This window comes from Neovison vison, chromosome X (genome assembly GCF_020171115.1).
Source record: "Neovison vison isolate M4711 chromosome X, ASM_NN_V1, whole genome shotgun sequence".
Classification (NCBI taxonomy): domain Eukaryota; kingdom Metazoa; phylum Chordata; class Mammalia; order Carnivora; family Mustelidae; genus Neogale; species Neogale vison.
In genome coordinates, this window is record NC_058105.1 from 68,621,134 (window position 1) to 68,644,617 (window position 23,484).

The following is a 23,484-nucleotide window of genomic DNA, read 5'->3' on the forward strand; positions in this document are numbered from 1 at the left end:
TGGCTCCTCAAGATGCGTGGTGTACTTACCTCCAAGGACCTGTGAGTAATGAACTCTCTATTTCCAATTTTCCTTGTGGTCTCTTATAGCACCTAGGCTCACCATCAAACATCCCAAGGGTTTTGCTTAACAAATGTTAATTTGGGGCACGTGGATGACTGTCGGTTAAGCATCCCACTCCTGGTTTCCATTCAGGTTATGATCTCATGAGTTGTGGGATTGAGCCGGTTCTCTGCTTGGCAGGGAGTCTGCTTGGAGATTCTCTCCTTCTGCCTCTCCTCCTGCTCTGTCCCTCTTAAGTGACTAAATCCATCTTGGGGGGGAAAAAAAAAAAGTTAAATTAACAACTTGCAATGAACATACCACAATTTCTTAAAGGCATCCAACCATTAAAAGACATCTGGAAGGAGGTGCCTGGGTGGCTTAGGTGGTTAAGCATCTGCCTTCAGCTCAGGTAATGATCCCAGGGCTCTGGAATCCACCCTTGCATCCTCTAGCTCCCTGCTTAGCGGGGAGTCTGCTTCTCCCTACCCCCTCTGCTCCTCCCCTAACCCCACTCACGCTTGTTCTCTCTTAAAAAATTAAAATCTAAAACTCAAAGAATTTTTTAAAAAATTAAAAATAAAACACATCCTGGAATTTCTACACTGTCACTATTTTGAATAAGATGCTATGAACATTCATACACAGGTTTATGTGTGAATATAAATTTTCATTTCTCTGGGATTTATTTTTTATACTCAAGGGTGTAACTGCTGGATTATACAGTAGTTGCATGTTTAATATAATAAGAAACCGCTAAACTTTTCCAGAATAGCTATATCATTTTACATTCCCATCAAAAACATGAGTAATCCCGATTCTCGGCATTCAATACTTGATGTTACCACTATTTCTCATTTTATTATTTTAATAAAATGTTTTCATCTTCGTTTTAAAAATGGCTAATGGGGCACTGGGTGGCTCAGTGGGTTAAAGCCTCTGCCTTCAGCTCAGGTCATGATCCCAAGGTCCTGGGATTGAGCCCTGCATCGGGCTCTCTGCTCAGCAGGGAGCCTGCGTCCCTCTCTCTCTCTCTGCCTGCCTCCCTGCCTACTTGCAATCTCTCTCTCTCTCTCTCTGTCAAATAGATAAAACCAGTCTTCAGCAGAATAAGAGTTTTTAGTTTTCATGAGGTTTGATTAATCAATTTTTCCTTTTACAGGTCATGTTTTTGAAGTATATGAACTCCTGGGGCCCCTGGATGGCTTGGTCAGTTGAGTAGCTGCCTTAGGCTCAGGTCATGATCCCAGGGTCCTAGGATCGAGCCCCACATCAGGCTCCGGCTCAGTGGAGAGCCTGTTTCTCCCTCTCCCTATACCTAATGCTCTGCCTACTTGTGCTATCTGTCAAAAAGATAAAAACCTAAAAAAAAAAAAAAAAAAAAAGTATATGAACTCCTTGTCTACCCCAAGATTCTGAGGATTTTCTCCTGTTTTCTTCTAGAAGTTTTATAGTTTTAAGTTTTACATTTTACACTGAGTCTAGAGTTTGTTTTTCGTTCATTTTTATACAAGGTGTGAAACTTAGGTCAAGAGTCTTTTTTCCCCCTATGGATGTCTGGTTGCTGAAGGACCATTGTTGAAAAGGCTCCTTCCCTACTCAACTGTTTTTCTGCATTTGCCAAAATCAGGTGGGCATAACTGTATCTATTTCTCAGTTCTTGATTTTGTCATACTGATAAGTATGTGTCTATCCCTTTACCAGCGTAACACTGTCTTGATTATTCTAAATATACAGTAGACATTAATAAGAGATAGAATGATTCTACCAATTCAGTTTTTTCAAGACTGTTTCAGCTATCTAGGGCCTTTGCTTTTTCATATAAGTTTTATCTTTTTTTTAAAGAATTTATTTATTTATTTATTTATTTATTTGACAGATAAAGCACAAGCAGGAGGGGCAGGAGATCCTAGGACCCCAAGATCATGACCTAAGCTGAAGGCTGATGCTTAACCGACTGAGCCATCTAGACACTCCAAATTCATTAATTTCTTACCTTATTATTTCCTTCCTTTAGCTGGTTTGGGGTTAATTATGTTTTTCTTTTTTAGTTTCTTCAAGTGGGAAGTTGATTATAGAATTGACCCCTTTTCCCATTTCTAAAAAAAAGAAAGAAAAGAAAGAAAAAGAAAGTACTTAGTGGTATAAATTCTTCTCCATACAATGCTTTAATACTTTGTCTCACATATTTTGATAACTATGCTTACATGTCCTTTCAGATAAATAAACATATATATGCATATATTTAAAATTCCCCTTGAAACTTTAACTTTGATCCACAGATTATTTAAGAGTGTTGTTTAATATCCAACTAGTTAGAGTTCCTTATTTTTGCTTTTAATTTTTAGTTTGAATCTATTATAATCAGAATACACTCTGTATGATTTCAGTTATTTTAAATTTGGTGAGGTTTTTTTCATGGCTAAAGTTTGGTTTATGTTGGTAAACCTCTTTTTTAATTTGAGAGAGTGCGAGTGAGCCTGTGCAAGCCCCGGAGGGGTGGGGGGGGGGACTCATGCAGACTCCACACTGAGCATGGGGCCCAATGTGGGCTCAATCTCATAACCCAAGATCACAACCTGCGACAAAACCAAGAGTCAGATACTTAGCCAACTGAGCCTCCCAGGCACCCCTAAATCTTCTGAATAGCACAGAAAACACTATAAAATAGTATGTATTTATTATTCAGCAACAAAAAGAAATGAGCTATCAACTCAAGAGGCACAGAGGATTGCTACATGAAAGAAGTACAGTGAAAAGGCTATATAATGTATGATTCCAACTGTAGGAGATTCTGGTAAAGGCACAACAATGAACATAGTAAAAAATATTAGTAGTTGTCAGGAGTTTGAAGGGTGGGATGTATGAAAAGGTGGGAATACAGGGGATTTTTAGGGCAGTGTAACTACTTTGTAGGATTCTGTAATGGTGAATGCATATAATTTTAAATTTATCAAAAACAAATATAATATATAAAGCAGAGTGAACCCCAATGTCAACTATAGATCTTAGTTAATAATATATCAATACTGGCTCAACTGTAATAAATGTACCATACAAATACAAAATAGCAATAATAAAGGAAACTGGTTTTATCTGGGGGGGTGTTTTGAGAGGATATATGGAAACTATATTTTCTCGATTTTTCTGTAAACATAAAACTAAAAAATAAACCCTAGTAATTAAAAATAATTAATGTATATTCTTCAGTTGTTGTATGATGTGTTCTATAAATGCCAATTAAATCTCGTTGGTTTACTGTACTGTTTCCTTTTTTCTTTTTCTTTTTTTTTTTTAGATTTTATTTACTTGACAGAGAGAATACAACCAAGAGGAGTGGCAGGCAGAGGGAGAGGGAGAAGCAGGCTCTCAGATGAGCAGGGAGACTGATGCGGGGCTTGATCCTGGGACTCTGGGATCAGGACCTGAGCCAAAGGCAGACACTTAACCAAGTGACCCACCTAGGTGCCCCACTGTTGAATTCTTCTACACACATACTGATATTCTGTCTCATTGTTCTACCAATTGTGAAGACTGCTGAGTCTTACAATTCTACTGTTTGGTACATGCACTTCAGAACTGCCGTATTTTGGGACGCTTGGGTGGCTCAGTTGGTTAAGCAGTTGCCTTCGGCTCAGGTCATGATCCCAGCGTCCTGAGATCGAGTCCCATATCCGGCTCCTTGCTCCACAGGGAGCCTGCTTCTCCCTCTGACTCTGCCTTCCACTCTGTCTGCCTGGGCTCGCTCTCGCTCGCGCGCGCGCTCTCTCTCTCTCTCTCTCTCTCTCTCTGACAAATAAATAAATAAATAAAATCTTTTTTAAAAAAAAGAGAGAGAGAATCCAAGTGGGAGAGTGGAGGAGGAGGGGCAGAGGGAGAGGTAGAGAATCTTAAGCAAACGCTGCACTGAGGGAAAAGCCCGATGTGGGGCTCAATCTCATGACTGAGATGGTGATCTGAGTAGAATTCAAGAGTCAGACACTTAACTAAGCTACCCAGGGGCCCTAGGACTGCCATATAAGTGAATTTTATCATTACAAAGTACCCTCCTCTTTAATATCTATACATTAATATATACCAATTATATTAATGTGCCATATATACAATATACTTTTGTCTAAAGCCTACTTTATCTGATATTAAAATAGTCACTACTAGGGTATCTGACTAGATCAGTCAGCTACAGCATCTGACTCTTAATCCTGGGGTTGTAAGTTCAAGCCCCATATTGGCTGTCAAGTTTACTTAAAAATAAAATCTATAAAAAAAATTTTTTTAAATAAAATAAAATCTAAAAAAAAAAAAGTCACTACTGCTTTCCTTTGAGGTTTGCATGGCGTATCTCTGACTACAACTCTACTTTCAATCTGCCTACATAAACATATTTGAAGTCAGTTTCTTATTAACACATATAATTGGGTCATAGCTATTACTCTATTCTGACAGTCTCTTGTCTTTGTCTTAAGTGCATTTAGACCACTGAAATCTAATGTAATTGTCAATATATTAAAGCTAACCTCTGCCATTTTATTTTTCCTTTGTTCTCTTAGTTTTCTATTTTTTACATGCATATATATATATATATATATATACACACACACACACACACATTACCAAAGTCTACTGTCAACCTTTTACTAATTCAAATCAAGTGCAGAAACGACCCCTCCTTTATGACCCTTGATCCTCCCCCAATTATACCAAAATTGTCTTAAATATTTCCTTTAAGTACAATTTACATACAACACCAAAACCATGATCCATGAAAGAAATAACTGATTAAGTTAAACAACTAAAATAAGTTGCATGCTCTGTACAAAACAGTACAAGGAAAATGAAGAGACAAAGAGATGATTTTGCAAAAAACTATCTGATAAAGGATGTGTAACCAAAATATACAAAGCACTCTTTTTTTATAAATATCGTATTTCTTTATTCAAGAGAAAGAGATAGTAGGATCAAGAGAGTGAGAGAGAGCATGAATGGGGGGAGGGGCAGAGGAAGAAGCAGACTCCTTGCTGAGCAGGGAGCCCAACACAGAGCTTGATCCCAGGACCCCAGGATCACGACCTGAGCTGAAGGCAGACACTTAATGACCAAGCCACCCAGGCAACCCCACAGAAAGAACTCTTTCAGAACTCAACAATAAGGAAACAAGAAATCTAGTCCAAAAAATAAGCAAAACACCTTAACAGTGACCCAAAGAAAATAAGGAGATGAAAAGATGAACATATATCGTAAGAGAACTGCAAATTAAAACAACAATGAAATACCACTACACACCTATCAGAATAGCTTAAAAAAAAAAAAGAATAGCTAATATATTTTTAAAAAGCAAAAACAAAAAATGAAACAAAATTGGTAATATCAAATGCAGCAAGGACAAAGAGCATCTCTCATTCATTACTAGTGACAGTGCAAAATATCACAGCAAGTACAGGAAAGAGTATGGCAATATAAAACTAAACACACTCTTACCATACAATTCAGCAGTCATGCTTCTTAGTATTAGAACCGAAAATTTATGTCTACACAACCTGCAAAAGGATATTTATAGCAGCTTGATTTATAAAGATATGGGTTTACTTAACAATACATCAATTGTCAAAAATTAGAAGCAACTAAGATGCTGTTCTTCAGTAGGTGAATGGTAAGTAAACTACTGTACACCCAGACACTGAATTATTATTCTCCACTAAAAAAAAAATGAGCTATCAAACCATGAAAAGACATGGAGGGTTCTTAAAAGAACACTGCTAAGTAAAAGAAGCCAATCTAAAAAGGCTATATACTATATAATTCAGACTACAAAACATGGAAAAGAAAAAACCACAGAGACAATGAAAGATCACTGGAAAAGGAAAAACCACAGAGACAATAAAAGATCACTGGTGGCCACAGACTTCAGGGAGGCAGGTGAAAGGAAGGGATGGAGAGATGGTGCATAGGGTAAACTATTCTGTGTAATACTGTAATGTTAGATACATGACATCATGCATTTGTCGAAACTCTTAGAACTGCAGGACATAAAGAGTGAACCTTAACATAAACTGTAGATGGTACTTAATAATGACTGTAAGTCCATTTACTGTAATAAATGAACCACACTAATGCAAGATGGGTAAACTGTATGATGGGGAGGGAGCAGTATGGGAACTCTCTGTACTAGCTGCTCAACTTTTCTGTTAAGTCTAAAGCTAGTCCATAAATAAAATTAATTTAATTAAATTAACTTTAATTAATAGATTTAAAGACCTGCATGTAAGAAGTGAAATGATAAAAAAAAAAAAAGAAGTGAAATGATAAAACGAGAAGAAAACAGAATATTTTTTCTACTTTGGCAAAGGAAAATATTCATTAGATAAAAAACATGGACCCACAACTATATGGTCAACTAATCTTTGGCAAAGCAGGAAAGAATATCCATTGGGAAAAACACCTCTTTTCAACAAACTGTGTTGGAAAAACTGGACAGCAATATGCAGAAGAATGAAACTGGAACACTTTCTAGTTCCAACACCATACACGGAAATAAATTAAAAATGGATTAAAGACCTAAACATGAGATGAGGAACCATTAAAATTCTAGAGGAGAACACAGGCAGAAACCTCTCTGACACTGGTCTTAGAACTTCTTATAAGACACATCTCTATAAACAGGGGAAAAAAGGAAAAAGGAACTACTGGGACTTCATTAAAATAAAAACTCTACACAGTAAAAGAAACAATCAACAAAACCAAAAGGCAACATATGGAATGGGAGAAGATACCTGCAAATGATATATCTGACAAAGGGTTAGTATCCAAAATCTATAAAGAACTTATAAAGTCCAAACCCAAAAGACAAATAATCCAGTTAAATGGACAGAAGACATGGATAGACATTTTTCCAAAGAAGACATACAGATGAACAACAGACACATGAAAAGATGCTCAACATCACTCACCATCAGGGAAAACACAAATAAAAACTACAATGAGATTACCACCTCACAAGGTGGAGAAAGGGGAACCTTCTCACACTGTTGTTAGAAATGCAAACTGGAGCAGACACTCTGGAAAATAGTACGGAGGTTTCCTCAGAAAGTTAAAAATAGAACTGCCCTACAATACAGCAATTGCACTACCAGGTATTTATGCAAGAATACAAGAACACTGATTTGAAGGGATATATGCACCCTGATGTTTACAGCAGCATTATCAGCAAGAGCTAAATTAGGAAAAGAGCCCAAATGTCCATCAACTGATGGGTAAAGAAGATGTGGTAAATATATACAAGGGGATATTACTGAGCCATCAAAAAAGAATGAAATCTTGCCATTTGCAATGACATGAAGAAGCCAGAGTATAAGCAAAATAAGTCAGTCAGAGAAAGACAAATACCATGATTTCACTCATATGTGGAATTTAAGAAACAAAACAGATGAGCATAGGGGAAGGAAGAAAAAAAAAGATAGGGAGGCAAACCATACGGGACTCCTGACTACAGAGAACAGAGTTCCTGGAGGGGAGGGGAGCGGGACATGGGCTAAATGGGTGACCGGTATTAAGGAGGGCACTTGCTGTGATTAGCACTGGGTGTTATATGTAAGTGAAGAATCCCTAAATTCTTTTTTTTTTTTTTTTAATTTGACAGACAGACATCACAAGTAGGCAGAGAGGCAGGCAGAGAGAGAGAGAGGAGGAAGCAGGCTCCCCACAGAGCAGAGAGCCCGATGCAGGGCTCGATCCCAGAACCCTGGGATCATGACCTGAACCAAAGGCAGAGGCTTTAACCTACTGAGCCACCCAGGAGCCCTAAGAATCACTAAATTCTACTCCTAAAACCAATATTACACTATACTTTAACTAACTAGAATTTAAATAAAAACTTGAAACAAAAAAAAAAACAATAAAGTATATACCGTATGAGGAAAAAAAAGTTATGAAATGAATTTCATCAAAAAACTTCTGATCTTTGGGGCGCCTGAGTGGCTCAGTGGGTTAAAGCCTCTGCCTTCGGCTCAGGTCATGATCCCAGGGTCCTGGGATAGAGCCCCACATTGGGTTCTCTGCTCAGCGGGGAGCCTGCTTCCTCCTCTCTCTCTGCCTGCCTCTCTGCCTACTTGTGATCTCTGTCTGTCAAATAAATAAACAAAATCTTAAAAAAAAAAAAAAACTTCTGATCTTTGGGATGCCTAGGTGGCTCAGTTGGTTAAGCATCTGCCTTCGGCTTAGGTCATGATCCCAGGGTCTTCAGAGCAATTAAGTCCTGTGTTGGGCTCCTTGCTCAACAAGGAGCCTGCTTCTCCCTCTGCCTGCCACTCCCCCTGCTCGTGCTCTCTCTATTCGACAAATAAATGGATGAAATCTTTAAAAACAAAAAGTTAAAAAAAATTCTGATCTTTTAATGACATCCTTAAGAAAACCAAAAGCACCCCAAGAGAATGGGAGGATATATTCAAAATACATACATCTGACAAAGGCCTTATACCTAGAAAATATGAAGAAACTTTCTATATCAATCCTAAGATAAGCAACCCAATTAAAAATGAACAAAATTTTGACCAGACATTTCACAAAAGATATAAATGTAAAACAGCACATGAAAAGGTATTCAACATCATAATTCCTGGGGAAATGCAAATTAAAATGACAAAATACTACTAAACACTTATTAGAATGGCTTTTTTTAAAACACTATGAAATGCTGTTAAGAGTGTAGAACATTTGGAAATGCATACATTTCAGGTGGGAATGTAAAGCAGTAAAGCTTTTTTGGAAAACTATTTGGCAGTCTCTTGTAAGGTTAATTATACTCTTACAGTATGACCCAATAAACCTACTCCTAGGTATTTATTTACCCAAGACAAAACTAAAAATACATATTCATACCAAAATTAGTATGAAATATTCAGAAGCTTTATTGTACCACTAAAACCTGGAGACAACCAAAAAGTCCTTCCAACAAATGAACAAATAAACTAAGGTACTATCAATTTTATTTATAAATTATAGCTTGATGTGGGAAACAAAGGTGAAGAAAAATTATTAAATTTCCTTACCAGCTACAAGCCACTGACAAATCCCTAAAACAGGCAGAGTGACATTCCTCTAGGGACTCAACTGCCTCCATGTTAATATGGGCAAAAGGCAATCCTAACCTGACCCCACCCCCAAACCTGTAAGTCTACTTTAACGTATAAAAATTCCTTTGGAAACTTCCTTTATCTCTAACCACCCCCCTCCCCGCAAGATACATGTTGGCAATCTTCCTACAAGCTTATGGCCCACAGGTATACATCTGAAGGGTCTCATAACTAAGGTTACATTAGGTGGTAATAAATGACCTTTTCCCAACAACAGCAAGCCCCCTCAAGGTCCTGGAAACCTTGCTTCCAAATTCCTTAGAGAGTTACAGTATCCCTAAACCCTATCCAACTTGAAAGCATGTAATGGGCCACTCCTCATGATCCCTGTGCAGCTCTTTCTGCCCACAGGTCTTGCCCCCGTGCTTTAATAAAATCACCTTTTTGTACCGAAGATGTCTCAAGAATTCCTTCTTTGCCATCGGCTTCGAACCCTAACATCTTTCCTACATCATCTAAGTTGAAGAAAAAGGAAGAAGGGTAACTAACAAACTCAGGGAAAATATTTGCAATTTAACTTCAGATAGGGCTACATTCAAATTAAACAAAGAATTATTTAAAATTGCAGAGAAATTATCAAAAATCTAACAGATAAACAGGAAAAAGGGGTATTAACTACTTGCAAAAGAAAAGCCTATGAAGGGGAGACTGGGTGGTTCAGTCATTAAGCATCTGCCTTCGGCTCAGGTCATGATCCCATCCCAGGGTCCTGTGATGGGAGTGTCACGTTGTCCCTCCTACTCCCTCTCCTCCAACCCCTGCTTGTGTTCCCTTTCTCGCTGTGTCTCTGTCAAATAAATAAAATCTTTAAAGAAAAAAAAAAGAAAGAAAGAAAAGCCTATAAAAATGATACTTAAAATTGAGAAAAATTTTAAACTTACTCAAAGTTTTAAAAAATACAAATTTAAAAAACACTGGGATGCCATTCTTCACCAAATTGGCAATATTTTTTTAAATATGAAAAGTGGGAAAAATAAAAAGAGCTAAGATGGCAGCATTGTAGGAGGACCGTACAAAAATTCTAAGTACCCAAGAAATCAACCTGGGAACTATCAAAACAAACTGTACAACTAGAGGGAGAGAAGAGGCCACATCAAGGAAATTGGTAAATGTTGAGAGGTGCTTTGGGGGAGAAATGGACTTGTGGGTGCTGTGCCAGGGAGGGAGCCCTGGTCTCAGAGAAGGGTGAGATAGAATGGTACGCACAGGAATACACACAAGAGAACACTCCTCCAAAGCCACTGGCTGGGAAAACCAGAGAGGCTGATTTTCATGAGTTTTTGTAACAAGCGGGACTTAAAGCCTTGAGTTTTGGAGGTCCACAGGCTTGGCTGGGATAGAGACCTGGGGGCACTGCCCTACTCCTAGAGAGAAGGCAGGAATGCAACCCGAGGCAGACAACACCATCTGAGGACTGCCTGTGGCACATGGGGACAGACTGTTCACACTTCCTGGAGCATTATCTGTGAGAGGTGGCTTTGCCTCTCTCCAGGGACAGAATGGACTAAAGAGCAAGAGCCACCATTTCCTTCCCCTGTCCCTCAGCACAGGCACAGAGACACCGGCTGAGGGTGGATAAATCAAACTGGCTGTTCAGCCCACTTTGGTCCAAATCCCACACCCCTGCACTCTGGCGTGACTGCCCTTCTTGATCAAAACCTGCATTAGTTCTAGTGGAGTGAGACCCTACCCGAGAAGACCATCGCAGGCCTCCAGCACACCTAGTCCCTAAAGTTTGGCTATTTAAAAGCCAGCAAGCTTGGCTGGGATACAGCCCAAAGTGCAATAAACTACTCCAAAAAGGCAAGAAACCTGGAGACAGTATGAAAACTGATCTGAATTAACACATGGGACACATGAGGGGAAATTATTCACTGTTCTGAGTGCTTCCCCTGAGAGCACCGAGCACAGACTCCCTCTCCAGGACAAAAAGGAATAGCTGGCGCCATTTCGCTCCACTGCCTCTCAGCACAAACCAACTTCAATAAACAGCACAGCGCCAACACTGGCTGCCTGGCTCCCTAACCAACCCCCGCCCCACCAACCATCCCCCCAACCCCAACACTCTGCTGCTAATGTTTGACTTTAGCAAGTGTAAATAAGGAAAAGCACAGCAGGCCCCTTCCCCAAAAGACCAGCAGAAAGCCCTGCATGCACCAGGTCTACAGACCATAGAGTTCTTCCTTTTTTTTTTTTTTTTTAAATTTAAGATTTAAGAGAGCACGCAAGAGCAAGCGCGCGGAGGTTGGGGGGGTGGTATGGAGAGGAAGAGGGAGAAGTTGGCTCCCTGTCAAGCAAGGAGCCTGATGCAGGGCTTGATCCCAGGACCCTGCGATAAAGACCTGAGCTAAAGGCAGACATGTGACTGAGTCACCCAGGCATCCCCTGACCACGGAGTTCTGCAAGGCTTCAGTTCTAATGGAAGTAGTATCAGTTCTCATGTAACAAGCAGACCAGAGCACACCTGGCTAAAACCCACCATATTCTGGCCAAGAGCCAAACACTGCTCATTGCAAGCAAGGAAAACCTCTACAGATGACTGACCCACGAGCGTAGCAGAGTGCTGCAAAAGGGAGAGAAAAGGCAGAGTGCTGCATGAGGGAAAGCAGAGTGCATGCAGTACACACCACAGACATTCGCTGAAGTGCCAAGCCCTGTACACTACCTGACCTCTTCTTTGTAAAGCCACCATTCTCAGGAGCAGGAAACGTAACAGACTTTTCCAACACACATAAGACAGAGCTGGAGTCAAAGTGCCCAAAAGGAGAAATTCATACCAAAAGAAAACAAGAAAAGATCACAAAGATCTAATCGAAACAGATATAAATAATATGCCTGATGGAGAATTTAAAACAACAATCGTAAAGTCCCTGGGCTTGAGAAAAGCATGAAAGACATCAGGGAGATCTTCACCACCAAGAGGAGAGTTAAAAAACAATCAAACAGAAATGAGAAATGCAATAACTGAGATTTGAAAATGACTGGATGTAATGATGACAAGGATGGAAGAAGTGGACATCCAAATCCAGGAAGCTCCGGAAACTCCCACCAAAATCAAAAAAAGAAGCTAGTAACAAGACATATTATAGTTAAATCTGAAAAATATACTGATAAATGAAAAATTCTAAAAGCATGACAAAGAAAGTCCCTAACTTACGAAGTAAGACCCATAAAATTAATTGCAGATCTCTCCACAGAAACTTGGCAAGCCAAAAAAGAATGGCATGATATACTCAATGAGCTGAATGGGAAATTATCTGCAGCCAGCAATACTCTATCCGGCAAAGTTATCTTTCAGAATAGAAGGAGAAATTTTCCCAAACAAAAACTAGAGTTCATGACCACTAAACCAGCCCTGCAAGAAAGATTAAAGGAGACTCTTTGGATGGGAAAGAAAAAGCAGAAGTGACAAAGACTAGAAAGGGACAGAGAAAATCTCCAGAAACAATGATAAAACAAGTAATAAAATGCCACTAAATTCATATCTATCAATAACTACTTTGAATGTAAATGGACTAAATACGGCAATTAAAAGACACAGGAGGGGTGCCTGGGTGGCTCAGTGGATTAAGCCTCTGCCTTCGGCTCGGGTCATGATCCCAGGGTCCTGGGATCGAGCCCCGCATCGGGCTCTCTGCTCTGTGGGAAGCCTGCTTCCTCCTCTCTCTCTGCCTGTTTCTCGCCAACTTCTGATCTCTGTCTGTCAAATAAATAAATAAAATAAATCTTTTAAAAAAATAAAAAAATAAAAAATAAAAGACACAGGATATCAGAAAGGATAAAAGAAACAAGACCCATCTGTATGCTGCCTACAAGAAACTCATTTTAGACCTAAACACACTTGCAGATTGAAAGTGAGTGAATGGAGAAATACTTAACCATGCAACGAATGTCAAAAGCAACCTGGAGTAGCAATACTTAAACCAGAAAAACTAGATTTTAAACCAAACACTATAACAAGAGATGAAGGAGGACACAGTTATCATAATAAAGGGGACAATTCATACCAGAAGATCTAACAATCGAAGTATTTCTGCCGCCAACTTATATACAAGCAAATATATACAACAATTAATAACCAACATAGGGAAAGCATGGATAAAAATACAGCAAAGAGTAGGACTTTAATACCCCACTTATATCAATGGACGGATCATCTAAGCAGAAAATCAACAAGGAAACAATGGCTTTGAATGACAAATTGGACCAGATGGACTTAGTAGATATATTCAGAACATTTTATCCCAAAGCAGAATACACATTCTTTTCAAGTACGCCTAAGACATTCTGTAGAATAGATCACATATTAGGTCACAAACCAGACCTCAATATACAATGCACCTTTTCCGACCACAACACTATGAAAACTGAAGTCAAGCACAAGAAAAAATTTGGGAAGACCACTAATAAATAGAGGTTAAACATCTTAAGTTGGTCAACCAGGAAATTAAAGAAGAAATTAAAAAATACATGGAAACAAATGAAAATGAAAACACAATGGTCTAAAGCCTTTGGGAAGCAGCAAAAGCCACCAGAAGAGGGAAGTATACAGCAACACAGCGTATCTCAAGAACCAAGAAAAATCTCAATACACAACCTAACCTTAGGTTGGAAAAATCTCAAATACACAACCTAACCTAAAGGAGTCAGAAAAAGAAACTAAAGAGTACAGTCCTCAGAAAAAGGGAAATAATAAAAATTAGAACAGAAATAAACGATACTAAAACAAAACAAAAAAAAAAACCAGAACAGATGAATGAAACCAGGAGCTGTTTCTTTGAAAACATTAAAAAAATCAGGGGCACCTGGGTGGCTCAGTGGGTTAAGCCTCTGCCTTCAGCTCAGGTCATGATCTCAGGGTCCTGGGATTGAGCCCCGCATCAAGCTCTCTGCTCATCCGGTAGCCTGCTTCCACCTCTCTCTATGCCTGCCTCTCTGCCTACTTTTGATCTCTGTTTGTCAAATAATTAAATAAAATCTTAAAAAAGAAATTGACAAACCCCTAAGCCAGATTAACCAAAAAAAGGAGAAAGGACCCAAATAAATAAAATCACAAGTGAAAGATGAGAAAGAACACCAACACCACAGAAATCCAAACAATTATAAGAGAATATTATGAAAAATTAAATGTCAACAAATTGAACAATAAGGAAGAAATGGATAAATTCTTAGAAACATATAAACAACCAAAACTGAAACAGCAAGAAATAGAAAACTTGATCATTAACCAGTAAAGAAATTGAATCAGTAATCAAAAATCTCCCAACAAACAAAAGTCCAGGGCCAGATGGCTTCACAAGGGAATTCTACTGAGCATTTAAAGAATTAATTCCTATTCTTCTGAAGCTGTTCCAAAAAAAAAACAAAAATGAAAACTTCCAAACTCATCCTATGAGGCCAATATTATCTTGATTCCAAAACCAGACAAAAACTCTACTAAAAACAAAAAATACAAGACAATATTCCTGATGAACATGGATGCAAAAATTCTCAACAAAATACCAGCAAATCAAATCCAATAATACATGAAAAGAATGAAAGAATGATTTCACCATGATCAAGTCGGATTTATTTGGGGGCTGCAACAACAGTCATTCAATTATTTGCAAATCAACATGACACACTACATTAATAAAAGAAAAAGGGGGTCACCTGGGTGGCTCGGTCGTTAAGCAACTGCCTTCAGCTCAGGTCATGATCCCAGGGTCCTGGAATCGAGCCCCACGTCAGGCACCCTGCTCTGCGGGAGGACTGCTTCTCCCTCCCCCACTCCCCCTGCTTGTGTTCCCTCTCTGGCTAGGTCTCTGTCAAATAAATAAAACCTTAAAAAAAAAAAAAAAAAAGAAAGAAAGAAAGAAAAAGGATGAGACCATATGATCCTCTCAATAGATGGCAGAAAAAGCATCTGACAGAGTACAAGATCCACTCATGATAAAAACTCTCAACAAAGTAGAGACAGAAGGAACATACCTCAGCGTAAAATCCATATACAAAAAGCCCATTTTCAATGGGCAAAAACTGAGAGCTCTTCCTCTATGGTCTGGAAAAAGACACAGATGTCCACTCTTACGACTGTTATTTAACACAGTATTGAAGTCTAGCCACAGCAATTAGACAGCAAAAAGAAAAGGCATCCAAACAGGCAAGGAAGAAGTCACACTTAGACTATCTGCAGGAGAATGATACTCCGTACAGAAAACCCAAAAGACTCCACCAAAAAAATTGCTAAAACTGACATATGTGGGATATAAAATCAATATAGAGAAATCTGTTCCACTTCTGTACACCAATAAAGCAGCAGCAGAAAGGGAAATCTAGGAATCAATCCCATTTAAAATTGCACCAAAGCCATAAGACACCAACAAATAAACCTAACTGAAGAGATATAAGAGTATACTCAGAAAACTAAAACACTGATGAAAGAAACTGATTTTAGACATGACTCCAACAAAAACACAAAACACAACCACTATGAAGTTATTCACACCACTGTATGTAATCATGAAAAAACTTAAAGTTTCATTAGGATGTAAGGACCTATTTAGCCAGAGCGATTCCATCCAGTTAAACTGATTTTGTTGTTTATGCAGTAAAACTTAAACTGACCCTGCTCCCCCCACCACAGGGGAACCTATTAAAAGCAAGTCCAGGAAACCTGTAAAACGTGGTCTACCAGTCCCAGATAACAGAGCCCAAATACAAGGGTGGGTCAGGTCGGGTATAGATAAGAGAGCCCCCATGCAGGGATGAGTCGGGCCAGGTGGAGACATCCAATCAGTGGGGTGGGGGGCGCGCACATACTGTCTCCCTAGCTACCAAGGAGTGTGGGCCCCCGCCTTTTGGGACGCCAATTCTGACCAAGGTGATAGGCTAGTTCGAATAGCTACTATGGGGTGAATTGTATTCAATTGGACACCCATGTGTTACCTAGCATGACTGTGCAGCTTTCTCTGTGTGTTACAATCTCATTGGCCACCTGCATGCGGCCAGCCTCAACCACATGGCCTTTGCTCTATAAAAGTTAGTCTGTAAGGCAGGGAAGGGTCGCTCTCTGTAAGAGGCAGCCCCGATCGGGTAGGTTTGATTCTCAATGCTTGGCATGAAATAAAGCTTTGCTTGACCTTCGCTTTGTATTGGTCTCATTCCTTTGATTACGGACCCAGCAAGGAGAGGCTTGGGGGTGCCAGGGTCCAGGGAACAAGCACCACGTTGGGCTCCAGGCTCACCAGGAGTCTGCTTGTCCCACTCCCTCCACCCCCAACCCCTGCTCCTCCTCTCTCTCTCTCTCTCTCAAATAAATAAAATCTTTAAATAAAAAAGCAGAGGCTTATTTAAATATAGTATACACATACGGGGGTAAAAGGTTCAGCCATTGCAAACAGATACGTAGCTGTGTTTCTATGCATTTTGTATGCATATGTATACACGCATGACCACCGTTTGTTGTTAAATGCAAAAAATTTATCATGTTTGGTAAAATCTTTCATTTGTTTAAAACTACATTCAGGGGTGCCTGGGTGGCTCAGTTGGTTAAGCATCTGCCTTCGGCCCAGGTCATGATCCCAGTGTTCTGGAACGGAGCCCCACATCTGGCTCCTTGCTCAGTGGGGAGGCTGCTTCTCCCTCTCCCTCTGCCTGCTGCTCTCCCTGCTTATACTCGCTCTATCTGTGTCAAATAAATAAATAAAAGCTTAAAAAAAAAAAACTACATTCAACTGGTGAAGCTGTAGGATACAGGTACTCTCACACATTGCTGATATGAATGCTAAGTGTACAATCATTTGGAGGGATATTTGGCAATACTTAACAAGACCACCTTTATTTTTTTTTTAATAAAGATTTTTACTTATTTATTTGACAGATCACAAGCAGGCAGAGGAGATAGGCAGAAAGAGAGAGGATGAAGCAGGCTCCCTGCCGAGCAGAGAGCCCGATGCGGGGCCTGATCCCAGAACCGCGGGACCACGACCCGAGCCAAAGGCAGAGGCCCTAACCCACCTAGCCACCCAGGCGCCCCACAAGACCACCTTTAAAAGCAATTAACAACTCTCATGGAAGTCTACATCATAGATACATCTTCAACAATACAAAATATATATAAACAAAGCTTTTCTCTATAACCTAGTCTTGTTTGCAATTGGAAAACATTGAAAAATATCTAAATGCCCTCACACATATAGTTAATTAAACAATAGTGTATCCAACAAGGAGATAAAAATGCAGCAGTAAAACAAAACGAAAAAATAATAATGAGGAAGATCTCTATTACCTGATACAGAGTAACTTCTTGAGGATATACTGTAAATGGAAAATAAGAAAGGTCAAATTCCAAAAGAATAGCTATAGTCTGCAACCTTTCATGTAAGAAAAAAAAAAAAAAGGATACACAAAAATACACATGTATCAGTTCGCTTCTGCAGAAGAAATTCAAGGAGTATAAAGCAGAAACTACCAAGACTGATTATATACAGGGAGTGGTTAGGAATGTTTTTCCTATGTATAATATGAGGAATGGAGTGACACTTTCTTTATAAACCTTCTCATATAGGTCTGACATCTGGAACCATGGTAATATTTCACATAACCAAAATATAAATATGTATTTCAACATAACCAACATATGGGAGGAAACCCAAAATGGAATACAAAAAATAACCAACTGAACTGTAAAACAAATGGATAACAAGCATATTTAACCAGGAAGATAAGAAAAGAACTGACTTAAGTAACTTTAGAAACAGTATTTTTGACTATATACTGTAAGACTGAAGACATACTGTACACAATGTACTCTAAATAGGAAATTTGCTCTCTGAAGGGGTATGTTTTGGTAATTTTGAAATTGTTTCAAATATAGAAACAATCAAAAAACTTCTAACGTTCTAAAATCAAGCAAGTATATATACCTATATATATATACATATATATATCAAGGATAATGAGAATAAGGTTTCTCACTTTCATAAAAAGGAATTACAATAAAGAAAAATGGGAAGACTAGAAGAGAGAAGCTTGTGCTTTTATCTGGAATCACACGTATTAATATGAATTCATGGTTTTACAGACACACACAACCACACATAACACATATGTACAGAAGAATATTTATAGAAAGAAGGATGTCTACACGTGATTATAAACATATACTTTGTTGACTGAGAGGACCTAAAAACAATGATACCACATAGACATGTGTTTTTGAGTACACAATACAGAGTACACAATGAGTACACAAATACTGCTTTCTAAAAACCATTCTCCAGTAGGAATCAGGATTCCTTAGAAAAATGGTTGATTCTAGAGTTGGGCAGGGAAAAAAACCAGATGTGTCTAATACATACTGTGCTGTGAGAAAGGAGTACAGTGCTTAAAAAACATGGGAGCATATCAAAAGGACACAGGAGCCAACATGAAGAAAAGGCCAGTGGCTAAACCTGAGAGCCATTACAACAAAATGACAGCATTAAGATTATAACCAAAAGAATGAAATAAATATCAATGAGTCCATACTAATAAATATTTGATTAAGTAAATAAAATGGGGAGAAGGAACAGCTATTCCTTTCAGATTTCCAATTGTTTTTTAAAGATTTTATTTATTTATTTGACAGACAGAGATCACAAGTAGGCAGAGAGGCAGGCAGAGAGAGAGAGGAGGAAGCAGGCTCTCCACCAAGGTTTAAGCCTGATGCGGGGCTGATCCCAGGACCCTGAGACCATGACTTGAGCCGAAGGCAGAGGCTTTAACCCACTGAGCCACCCAGACGCCCCTCAGATTTCCAATTATTAAACACAGAATGAATAATGGAAATCCTAAATAACCTTGAAACACTAACATAATCATTGTGAAAGGTAAGAGGCATGGACGGATAGAATCAGTGGGTAAAAAGTATTAGAAACATGACATTTGCACAATCTCAAAGTAAGTATATCCCCACAAGATACAGATAAAATTCAAAGTAAAAAGCAGTAACTTTATAGTAGCCAACTTTGGTACACTTTAACCAAGAGATGAAAGTTAACAGCACATGTATTAAGATACAATGACAACATGTACATATAATAAACAGAGAATGGGACAGCATTACTTTTGTAGCATTATTGCCAAGGTTGCATAACATGACTTAAATTGTGAAAAACCCCAACAAGGGACACTTGGGTGGCTTTATCAGTTAAGTGTCCAACTCTTGATCTCAGCTCAGGTCATGATCTCAGGGTCATGAGTTCAAACACCGCACTGGACTCCACACTGGGCATAGAGCCTACTTAAAAAAAAAAGCCAACAAGATTACAGTTCTTAAAACTATCTGATAATGGCCTTAAAATAACTATTTATAAAAATGCTGGAAAAAATACTGAGATAAACTTTCTTGCAACAAATACTGAAAGTGAAAATCTTGTTAACAGGCAATCAAAAAAGTGAAAATTCTGGGGGTGCCTAGGTGGCTCAGGGGGTTAAGCCTCTGCCTTTGGCTCAGGTCATAATCTCAGGGTCCTGGGATCAAGCCCCAAGTTGGGCTCTCTGCTTGGTGGGGAGCCTGCTTCCCCCTCTCTCTCTGCCTGCCTCTCTGCCCACTTGTGATCTATCTATCAAATAAATAAATAAAATCTTTTTAAAAATTAAAGTTAAAAATACAGTAACTAAAAGTGATTTAAAATTAAATTACAGTAACTAAAATTTAAAAATAAATAGACAGATTCAACAGCACAATAGAGATGGCAAAGGAACATAAAGAGATAAATAGAAAACCATCCAATACTTAGAAAATATTGAACATATATGTACAAAGGCTTAGGGAATGATGAGACAATAACAAAAGGATAAGAGAAAAGAGTGTAGGACTGAAAATACTTGAGAAAATAAATGCCTGAAAACTTCCTAAATTTTGCAATAGACACAGACCTACAGATTCAAGAAACTTAGAAAACTTAAGAAAGGATAAACACAGAGAAATCCACAACCAGATATACCATAATATAACTGCCGAAAAGTGAAGCTAAAGAAACTATTACAAAAGCACCAAGAGAAAAATAAAATACTGCCACATAAAGGTATAATGATTCAAATAAATGATGTCCCATCAGAAACCACAAAAGCCAGAAGAGTGTCACACATGTTTATATGGCTGAAAGAAAGAAAATGTCAGCCTAAAATAATCTACCCAGAAAAATTACCAGCAGGAATGGAAGTAAAACAAAGACATTCATTCTCACATTAGAGAAAACTAAGAATATATAGCCCCTGAGAGCTTCTCTGTAAGAATTGTTACCAAAAAAGTTCTTTATGTAGAAGGGAAATACCAGAAAGAAACCTGAATCATCAAGAATAAAGAGTAACAGAAATATTTATCTGGATAATGCAACAGATTATTTATCTCTCTTGAATTATTTAAATTTGTTTCAAGGTTAAAAACAAAAGATATGAACATCTTCTGATAATTTTCAATGTATACCAATGCAGTACTTGACATTACAGCATGAAAGAAAGTTAAAGGACGTAAAAGATGTTATCGTTTCTACATTCCAAAATTATAGGGTAAACTAGACAGCAAAAACTTAAGAACACGAAGTGTAACCCCTAAAGCAATTACTTAAAAAGGCTACATAAAAAGATATAGTAAAAAATAAAATAAATGGAAAACTGAAAAGTACTGAAATAACCCAAAAGATGGCAGAAAGGGGGGAAAAGAGGAACAGAAAAGGAACAAAGAGAAACCAATGAATAAAGTAGTAAACCTAAATCCAAACATATCAAATTTACGTTAAATATGAATTGCCTAACCACTAAAACTCAAAAACAAAAGACTGTCAGGATGATTCAAAGAAAAAAAAAAAAAAGAAAGAAAAAAAAAAACTTAAACCATGACACAATATCCTGTCTCCAAGAAACAGACTTCAAATATATTGATATATGAAGACTAAAAGTAAAGGAATGAGAAAATACACAGCATGCAAAGACCAACCAAAGAAAAGGACTGGTTATAACATACATAAAATGCAAAAACATATTTCAGAGCAAAGAAAATTACCAGAAATAATGAGGGGAATTACATAATAAGACAAGGGCCAATTCAACAAGAAGTCACAGCAGGGCTAAAAGTATATGTACCTAATAGAGATTCATAATACATGAAACAAAAACTGACAAAAGAAATACAAATCAATGGTATAAACACTCAATCCAACAACAACAGGATTCACATTCTTTTTAAGTATGTAAGGAACACTCATGTAAAGCAAAGCCTAACATACATAAAAAACAGTATAGAAAGTATTACCTCAAACCATAATATAATTAAACTAGAAATTAATTAACAAAAGAAGATAGGAAACTCCTTCAACATTTTAAAATTTAAAAATCAATTATACTTTTCATTCTCAGAAGTGGAAAGTTTTTTTATATTTTTCATACTTCAACTTAACATTTTCAGTCTTTCCTCTACGTTGACAGTAAGTTTAAAATCCTTAAACCATTAATTCTATCATCTATGTCATTCTGAAGCCAGCTTCAAGTGATAGATTTCTCTCCTCATATTCTCCAGATCTATGCAGGCCTGACATTTTTTTTAATCTGCTTTATTCACTTTTCGAAGTAAACCTTGTTACCTTCTCAGTCTTTTCCAACATACTGGGAGTCAAAAATTACTGGCCTAAGTTAGTTATACAATCCAATGTAAAAATTGGGCAGAAGATATGAATAGACATTTTTCCAAAGAAAATAACCAGATAACCAACATGTACATGAAAAGATGAGATGCTCAACATCACTAATCATCAGCAAATAAAAAACCACAATGAGATATCACCTCATACCTATTAGAATGACTATTACTAAAAAGACAAGAAATAGCAAGTGTTTGTGACGATGTGGAGAAAAAGGAACCCTTTTACACTATTGGTGGAAATGTAAACTGGGGAAGCCACTACTGAAAACATTATGGAGGTTCCTCAAAAAATCAAAAACAGAACAACCATATGATCCAACAAGTCCCCTTCTGAGTATATATACAGGAGAATTTAAATCAGGATCTCCAAGAGATATATACACTTCCACCTTCCTCCGCAGCATTATTTACAATAGCCAAGATAAGAAAACAACCTAAATGTCCACTGATGAATGAATGTATTAAGAAAGGGTGGTGTATATTATACAATGAAATACTATTCAGCCATTAAAAAATGAAATTTTGCCATTTGCAACAACATGAATGGAACTCAAGAGCATTATGCTAGATGAAATAACGCAGACAGAGAAAGACAAGTACTGTATTGAGCTCTATGTGAAATCTAAAACAGCAGTAACAAAACCAAGTTCACAAATACAGAGAAGAGACTGGTGGTTGCCAGAGGTATGGAGAATGGGGGGAAGGGGAGCAATGGGAGGCAGGGATGGGTGAAGGGGAATCAAACAGTAAAACGGAAAAAATGAAATTCAATACTAAAACCCTATTTGAAACTACACCTCTGTGGCCCATCTTGACGGATATAAAATAATACTATATGAAGTATCATTAAAGAGGAAAAACGAAATATAAAATGTTATTTTTAAGAAAAGTTGACTATAACTACACAGAATGTATAGGTGTACATTAGTAAAGATAAATTATTTTGAATGTATAAAGGTTTACTATTTCTTCTTTTTGGTAAATTTAAGCTTGGAAAGAAATTAAAATGGAAGGAAGAGATGTGCATAAAGATGTGCATACAAAAAATTATTTGCATAAGATAGTTGTAGTTTTTCTCATACATCAGTCACCATTATTTTTTGTTCAGTGTGCTTTTTTCTGCCTTTTAAGTTCATTAAATGGTAAGATGTAAGAAGATTATTTTTATTCCATGTTTAAGAGGAATGCTATAACATAAAATCTTTTCTCACTTATTGCTGATGGGGGGTGGTGGCAGCATAATGTGGAGTTACAGGTACAGGGATGTTTAAGGGTAAGCAAGCTCTGATGAAGAACTGGTGAGTAAATATTTTAGTCTTTGCACACTACATGGTTACCGTCTTAGTTACTCAATTCTGCTGTTGTACAATGGAAGAATCCATAGACAACGGGCATGCAGGTAAATATAATTGTATACCAGTATAACTACTTATGAACACTGAAATTTGAACGTCACATGATTTTCATGAGTTAAGAAACACAATTCTCCTTGTGAATTTTTAAACCACTTAAAACTGTAAAACGACTCATAGTTTTCTAGTCATACAAAGTCAGACAACAGGCTAGATTTGACCCACACACCATACTTTGAAGAACCTTAGGACTCAAATCATAAAGAGTATGTTCTCCAACACTACAGAATTTTTAAAA

General features: G+C 37.8%; 1 long non-coding RNA gene across 1 annotated transcript in view; it reads right to left on the minus strand.

Moving 5' to 3' along the window:
- Positions 1 to 212: 212 nt before the first annotated feature.
- The window catches only part of LOC122897646, a 29,673-nt gene continuing 6,401 nt past the window's right edge, over positions 213 to 23,484 (minus strand). The window contains exons 2-3 of the long non-coding RNA XR_006382580.1: positions 2,039 to 2,141; positions 213 to 313 (exon numbers count right to left, since the gene is read on the minus strand). This is a non-coding gene — a long non-coding RNA (uncharacterized LOC122897646). The remainder of the gene's footprint in view (positions 314 to 2,038; positions 2,142 to 23,484) is intronic.